This window comes from Macrotis lagotis, chromosome 7, assembly GCF_037893015.1.
Source record: "Macrotis lagotis isolate mMagLag1 chromosome 7, bilby.v1.9.chrom.fasta, whole genome shotgun sequence".
In the NCBI taxonomy this organism is placed as follows: domain Eukaryota; kingdom Metazoa; phylum Chordata; class Mammalia; order Peramelemorphia; family Peramelidae; genus Macrotis; species Macrotis lagotis.
The window spans coordinates 40,034,285-40,041,558 of record NC_133664.1 but is presented as its reverse complement, the minus strand read 5'-3'; positions in this window follow the sequence as shown (position 1 = coordinate 40,041,558).

Below are 7,274 nucleotides of genomic sequence, written 5' to 3'. Positions count from 1 at the left end.
TCTGCTGTAGGCAACTGGTACTTACTTGATGAAGAGTGGCCATCTGCCCTCTTGGCTACAATGAGGGTAATTGAGCTGTATAGTATCTGGAAGGACATGGAGACTACCAATGACATCAAAGGAACTTATAACAGCAAACTCAATAACCCTTGCTACTACCTAAATTCAACAACATTATTCTACGTGCAAAAGACTTTTTATTGTTAACATCTATCTTCATTAAATCAAACTGACTTCCTTTTTGACGTTAGATACATTTTCACATTTAATTGCTAATAACTCTGACACCTTATATTGACTTCACATGGGAAAATCTTTCTTCATACATTTTAAATGATATGTAATTAATTTAGCATCATATTTGTGATTACAGTTGTTCTTTAATTTATATATCCCATTGTTTTTCTCAAATTAAACTATTTCAGTACAATATTCTCCATCAATATTTGGTAGTCAAAAGAAATTCTCAATCAATCAAAAACACATTTTTAATAAGCTCTCTAGACTTTGTATTTTAGCCAAATTAAACTCCTATCATTTTTATAGTAGTCATCATTTCAAGAAGTATATAAATATGTCAGGGAATAAAAAATAACCTTTCAGAGCAGGCAGAGTACTGATGAAAAATATCATCTTTCTCTCCATTGTTTCCTTAATTTCATATTTCTAAACCATAGTGCAATGTTAATTTGGCAGTGAGGTGGTACAATGGATAGAGCACTGGGTCTGGAGTCAGTAGATTGCATCACTTTCCTCATCTGTCAAATGAGCTAAAGAAGGAAATGGCAACAAACCACTCCAATATCTCTTCCAAGAAAACCTCAATAGTCACAAAGAGTCAGGCAATCCCTGAAACAGCTGAATAACAGCAACAAAAAGAATATAGGCCTTGGATCGACCAAAGTTAGGATTTTACCTTTGAGACTGATTTGCTAGTTGTGTGATCATGAGAGTCATGTAATCTCCATTTCTTTCAGTTTCCTCATCTGTAAAATGGTGCTAATAGTAATATTTACCTCACAGGATTGTTTAGAGGAGCGGATGAAATAATAATCATATTTAGCACAAATTTTGATGCTGAAAGCTCATCTAAGTGATTTCCAAGGGTTTCATGAAAGGATACATATATCTCATCACTTTCAAGGAGAAAGAGAGACAGGAGAGGGAGGGAGAGAGGGAGGGAGGGGGAGAGAGAGAGAGAGAGAGAGAGAGAGAGAGAGAGAGAGAAAGGAGGAAGAGAGAAATAGAGAAAAGGGGGTGAGAGAAAACTAGAGAGAGAGAGAAAAAGGGAAGAGAGAGACTGTAAGACAGAAGAGAGAAGGAGAGACAGAGACAGAGAGAGACAGACTTCACTCACCCCACACATCAAAATTCAGCTCACCTCCTAGGAAAAGGAATAATATCTTGCATGTGGACCAGGTTAGTCCACAGGACTAACAGAGGCAGAGAGAAACAGACAGAGAGAGAGACAGAGAGACAGAAGGAGGGAAGAGAGAAAGAAAGGGGGGGAAGAGGCAGACAAACAGGAGGGACAGTAGACAGAAGGGGGGGGAGAGAGATAGGAGAGGGGAGAAAGAGATGAGGAGGAGGAAAGAGAGAGAGGAGGACAGAAAGGGTTTTCCTCTGTGTCTTGGATTGCCTTTGTGCCTGGCAAAGTTTCCTTTTCAAGTTCCTTTTTGGTGCTCTAGGTTTGTGCTTGCAATGAAATCACATTTGTAGACTGTTTAATACTTGAAACAGGTGGTTTATGTAGCATAGCATATGAAAACTGTTTGGCCAGGATACAGGATTGGTCCAGGGAGATCTACCCTCTTACATTTCTATCCTAAAGTGTGTCCTCTCAGCAGGATGGGTTGATATGGTGACTTCTATAGTAGAGAAACATCCATTGGATTTGAAGGAGGAGCATTGAACTGATTCCTCATGACCTGGCCTTTTATGCTTTCAAAGAGCTATGTTAATGAACCTTGGACCAAGCAAGTCTTAGAGTTAACTTGTAGGCCTTTTATGGGTTTATTTTTGGCAAGGCAATGGGGTCAAGTGACTTGCCCAAGGTCACAGATAGGTAAATATGAAGTGTCTGAGGCCAGTTTTGAACTCAGCTCCTTCTGACTTCAGGACCCTTTTATGCCTTCTAGAGGGGGCGGGAACCTAACCTGGTCCACATGATAAATATTATTCCTTTCCCTAGGAGGCGAGTCAAAATTTGTATGTGTGTGGTTCGGTGAGTGAAATGTTAACCTAATTGAACCAATGAGCAAGCAACACATGTGAGATATATGAGTCATGAGTGAGAGCTATAGCTTCCAGGCAGTATGAATCATGTGAATCATGTGAATGATTCAAACTATTTACCTTTCTTGCACCTGCAGAACATTCAGATGTTTGCACTAAACACACGAACTGTTTTTTTTTCATCCCAAAGAGAGAGCCACTGAGAGTAAGATTCTATATTGTGGATGTAGGAGGAATTGAGATGGTTTTTTATTCCCAAATACCCATGCCTGTGGTATTATCTTCTTTCTTTATCCTCTAAAATGACTTAAGAAGGCAGTTCCCTATAGCATATAGAAGGAAATAGATCTGGGATGAGCCCAAGAGATTGAGTAAATCAAATTCCTAGACAAAATAAAAGCCCAGGAAGTAACAGAGTAAACAAAGTGCTCAAATAACAACCCTGCTAGGTAAATGGAACCAGGGACTTGCCCAGTCTAGGGTAAGAGTGGGGAACCTGGAGGGGCTAGGTGGTGCAATGGATAAAGCACCGGCCCTGGAGTCAGGATTACCTGGGTTCAAATCCGGTCTCAGACACTTAATAATTACCTAGCTGTGTGGCCTTGGGCAAGCCACTTAACCCCATTTGCCTTGCAAAAACCTAAAAAAAAAAAAAAAGAGTGGGGAACCTGTTTTCTGCCAGGTGCCATTTGGATATTTATGACATCATTCATGGGCTACATGTAGTCAAACATCTAATGAATTCACCCCTAAAAAGCTCCTAGATGTATTGAATTTTGGGTTCCCCGTCTTCCTCCCATGGTTGCCTTGACAATGCCAGACCAATACTGACCTCAGACTGGAAGTTCCCCATCCTTGAAGGGAAGATTGTGAACCGGGCCCTGCATTCGAGGAATAAAGAATACTTTGAAGGCTGAGATAAAAAATCTGTTCTTGGTTATATACATGTCAGGAAAGAAAAATTGCATTGAGCTACATTTTTTTTGTCTGCAAAAGGTGATAAAAATGCAGCCATCTAAATGACTCAGTGGAGAGAGCATTGGAGTCATGCCTGGAATCAAGAGACCCTGAGATCTTATCCATTCTCAGACACTTTCTAGCTATATAACAATGTGCAAATCATTCAACCTCTGACTTTTTTAGTGTCCCCATCTCTAAAATGGATATAATAACAGTACCTACCTACGAGGGAGGAATGAGACAATATCTGTAAAACTCTTAAAGTGTTAGATAAGTTAGTGCCTATAATACAAGGTTGTTGTATCAAATATGATCATAAATATTTGTAAACTGCATTGTAAACCATAAAGTTATATATATTATATATGCATATAATATAATATATATGTCAATGATGATTCAAATGATGAACTTTAGATTAGTTTAGAAGAAAGATTTAGTGTAGCCCTAAGGGACACACTGAGGGTTTTGTCGTGTCCTATTCAATACTGTAATATAGATCAATATATTAAACATGATATCAATATATATTCTACACATGTGTGTCATGCCATAGAGTGGCTACAATACATACTGGAAGGCAATGACCCTAACAGTGTGGAGACTGGGACTATGGCATTTCCTGTGTCCCAAGAAATGGTAACTTTACAGTCCCAATCCTATTTGCCTTAATTTCTTCATCTGTGGTTGGCATGGTAAAACTGTGTTGGCAGATAGCAGGTTGAGGGAATCTTATAGTCTTCAAACCTGTCAGAGACTTTGAGGAACATCTACCTCAAGCATATGAAAACATCACCTACCAGAATGGGTGGATGAAAACAATTTGTTCCAAAAGCCACAAAGGAAGCTGAGAGAGACACTGTGGACCTCACAAAGCTTGATCATACAATGAAGACACGAAGGTCATCTACTATGTTTTGGGGGTATTACCAGTTGTCTTGACTTTTGTCCTGCCACTGGACTTTGATGAATCTGGGAAAGACAGTGAGACTGATGACATTGCATGACATTTGCCTCACTTAAATCCAATTCATACACAAGTCAGGATATCATCAGTGATGTGTTGTTTTTTGTTTTTGGGGCAGTGGGGTTAAGTAACTTCCCCAAGGTCACACAAGTGCCTGAGGTAGGATTTAAACTCTTGACTCCAGGGTCAGTGCCCTATGTACTGCCTCACCCAGCTGCCCCAATTGGTCCTCCTCAAAAATAAAGAAGCAACAGTAATAACAACAACAACAGAAATGATCTGGAGAAGGAAATGGAAAACCTCTTCAGTATCTTTACCAAGAAAATCCCCAAAAGGGATATGAAGAATTGGACACAAATGAACAATGATGACAATGATAATCAAGGAATCTTGATGCCTCCCCACCCTACCTTTACCTGGAAGTGGGCAGAGGATTAATTTTGGTTTTGTAACAGCAATGTCAGATCTCTGTCCTCATGGAGATAGTAATTAATAATGGCATTTGTGATTAAACATAATTAGCAGGAATGGAAGATGCAAACCTATCTGGAGTGTTACATGGGTTGGTCCAAATTATATCTAAAAGGGTAATCAACATATTACTTTTGGAAGCTCTTCATGAAAGGGGGTCAGATCAATGATATTAAACTGGAAGCAGGGGTGGAGGGTTAGCAATGAACTGCTAAGAAAGCTCAATGGAGGGAGCAGTCCAAGGCAGCTGGAAATGACCATTTGCCTTACACTAAGGCCCTAAGATTGGGTCTCCTTATGCTGGCACAATTTGAACTCCCTCGTTCAAATGCATGTGAGCCACATTGGGCTCAGAAACACCCTGATGTAGTATAGCACCAACAGCATCTCTCTCTATTATCAAATTATTTTTCAAGTGAATTATATACAAAGAAGATCTGACTCATATATTTTAGATTAATTTAGAAGAGAGGCGTAGTGTAGCCACCATTGGACACATTGTGGGCAGTATGCATCAGGAATTATATATTAAACACTGTATCAAATAGTGCACTAAACTGATAGTATACCACCTCGCACTAGAAGGAATTCCAAGTTAGCTGCCAAATGCTTAGACTCAGAGAGTAGCTGTCCTCTCTAAACTTTGCCTCCTTTTTGCAGATTAATGCTTATCTCCTTAATCTAAGCTAAAGGTGTCAAACTCAAACAGAAAGGTGGTGGAGAACAGCTAAACCAAACAGGTGAATTAAATTAGAAAACCACATTAACATTATCTATATTCTATTTATTTTTTAAATTTTTAAATAATAAATAAATAAAGTAAACTATTTTTAAAATAGTTTCTATATTTCAGTTTGGTTCCAGTGAAATATTATAGGTCATATACAGGGAAATAAAGTGTTTGAAATTTTTAATCTACGGGTTGGGTCAGAGTACTTAAGTTATTAGCTCAGCCCCCTCTTCCTGCTTCCTCCTACTAATTATGCCACTGACAATGTGCTTCGTTGATTCATTCTATCACTTATCCTCTAACATTTTAGTTAGAGTTTTAGGGCTTACAAGTCCAGTCAAAGAGAGTAGGATACATCAAACAAATTCTATCCTTGTTGCCGGTTTCAAGTCCAGGAGGTTTTTAGCTCCAGACAAATCCTGCCAGGTGTATCCATTGTAAGACAGGAGCTCCTGCTTGCTTTGCAGGTTCTTTATTCAGAGAATAAAGAATGCTGTGGAGGGTTGGAGAGATTTATACCTTTTTATTGTACAGTCTTGGTGGTAGAAGGCTGCAGGGTAAGCCCCCAAATAAATCGATCTGCATAGCCTAGGTTTGCCTATAACAAGCCCACTTCCTCCCTTGCCCAGTCCGTTCCATGTCCCCATTCCTATCCACTTGTCCTACAGGGTCCCCTAGCCTGGACATTTATAGGGGCATAGAACAAAGCTGGCATCATGCCAAATCTGATATTTACATAAGTATCATCATATAAACAAGGTGTATAGTCTAGCTACAACCATGTCTGAATTGATTTTATAATTATTACTAAATTAATATCCAAATATGGGATTACATATTGTGTAATCCCACTGTGATTAAGGAAGATTCTTATTCACATCTGGGTCAAACAGCTTGTTTTACAGTGTTGAATAAATTAGGCAAATTACATACTCTTGAAATGATGAAATTCAGACCAAGTAGCTATCACTTTTAATGCACTGTTGTGGGTCAGCTAGGTGGTAGATAGTAGATAGTGCACTAACCTTGGAGTCAGGAGGGCCTGAATTCAAATGCGACCTCAGACACTTAATACTCATCTGTGTGACCTTGGGCAAGTCACTTAACCCCATTGCCTTGCAAAAACCAGAAAAAGAACTATTGTATGATAATGGATTATGAACAAATGAAAATTTGATTACTCATCATAAACAAAGGTCCTATGCAGAGAAGACCTAGAATCTGAAACCAGGGAAAGGAGAGAGAAGAGAGGAGAAAATGAAATGTCATATTTCAGAATGGCATAAAACTAAGTGTTTTTTTTTTTTAAAGTTTTTGCAAGGCAAATGGGGTTAAGTGGCTTGCCCAAGGCCACACAGCTAGGTGCTTATTAAGTGTCTGAGGCCGGATTTGAACTCAGGTACTCCTGACTCCAGGGCCGGTGCTCTATCCACTGTGCCACCTAGCTGCCCCATTATGCCACCTAGCCGCCCCATAAAACTAAGTTTTAAGTTAGATGACAGGCATTACAATTGGAATTGATGAGTAAGCCCATTTGAATTATAAATTGTAGAGAACCAGAGAAGTTTTTCAGCAGATTAACTAGTTTGTCTGAGAAGCTCATACCTAATTTGGAGTTAGTCATTCTCACTGTGGGTCACTTTACCTTGCAGTTGAAGAAACTGTTCAACATAAAAGCTTCATTTATCAGGGAAACTTTAAGGACAATTCCTAAGACAGAAGGAGGAAATCAAAGTTTATTTTTCCAGACTTGTGAGTTATTATGAGTACATAATCTTACTCAAGTGTCTCCTTAACAGGTTTCTTCCATATGTTCACTTTTCCCTATAGATAACTAGACCATTGGTGGCATGTGAACTCAGGTCACAGATGTGTATGCGTGTGAGATTGCCAGAAATTCTTTTTCTTATT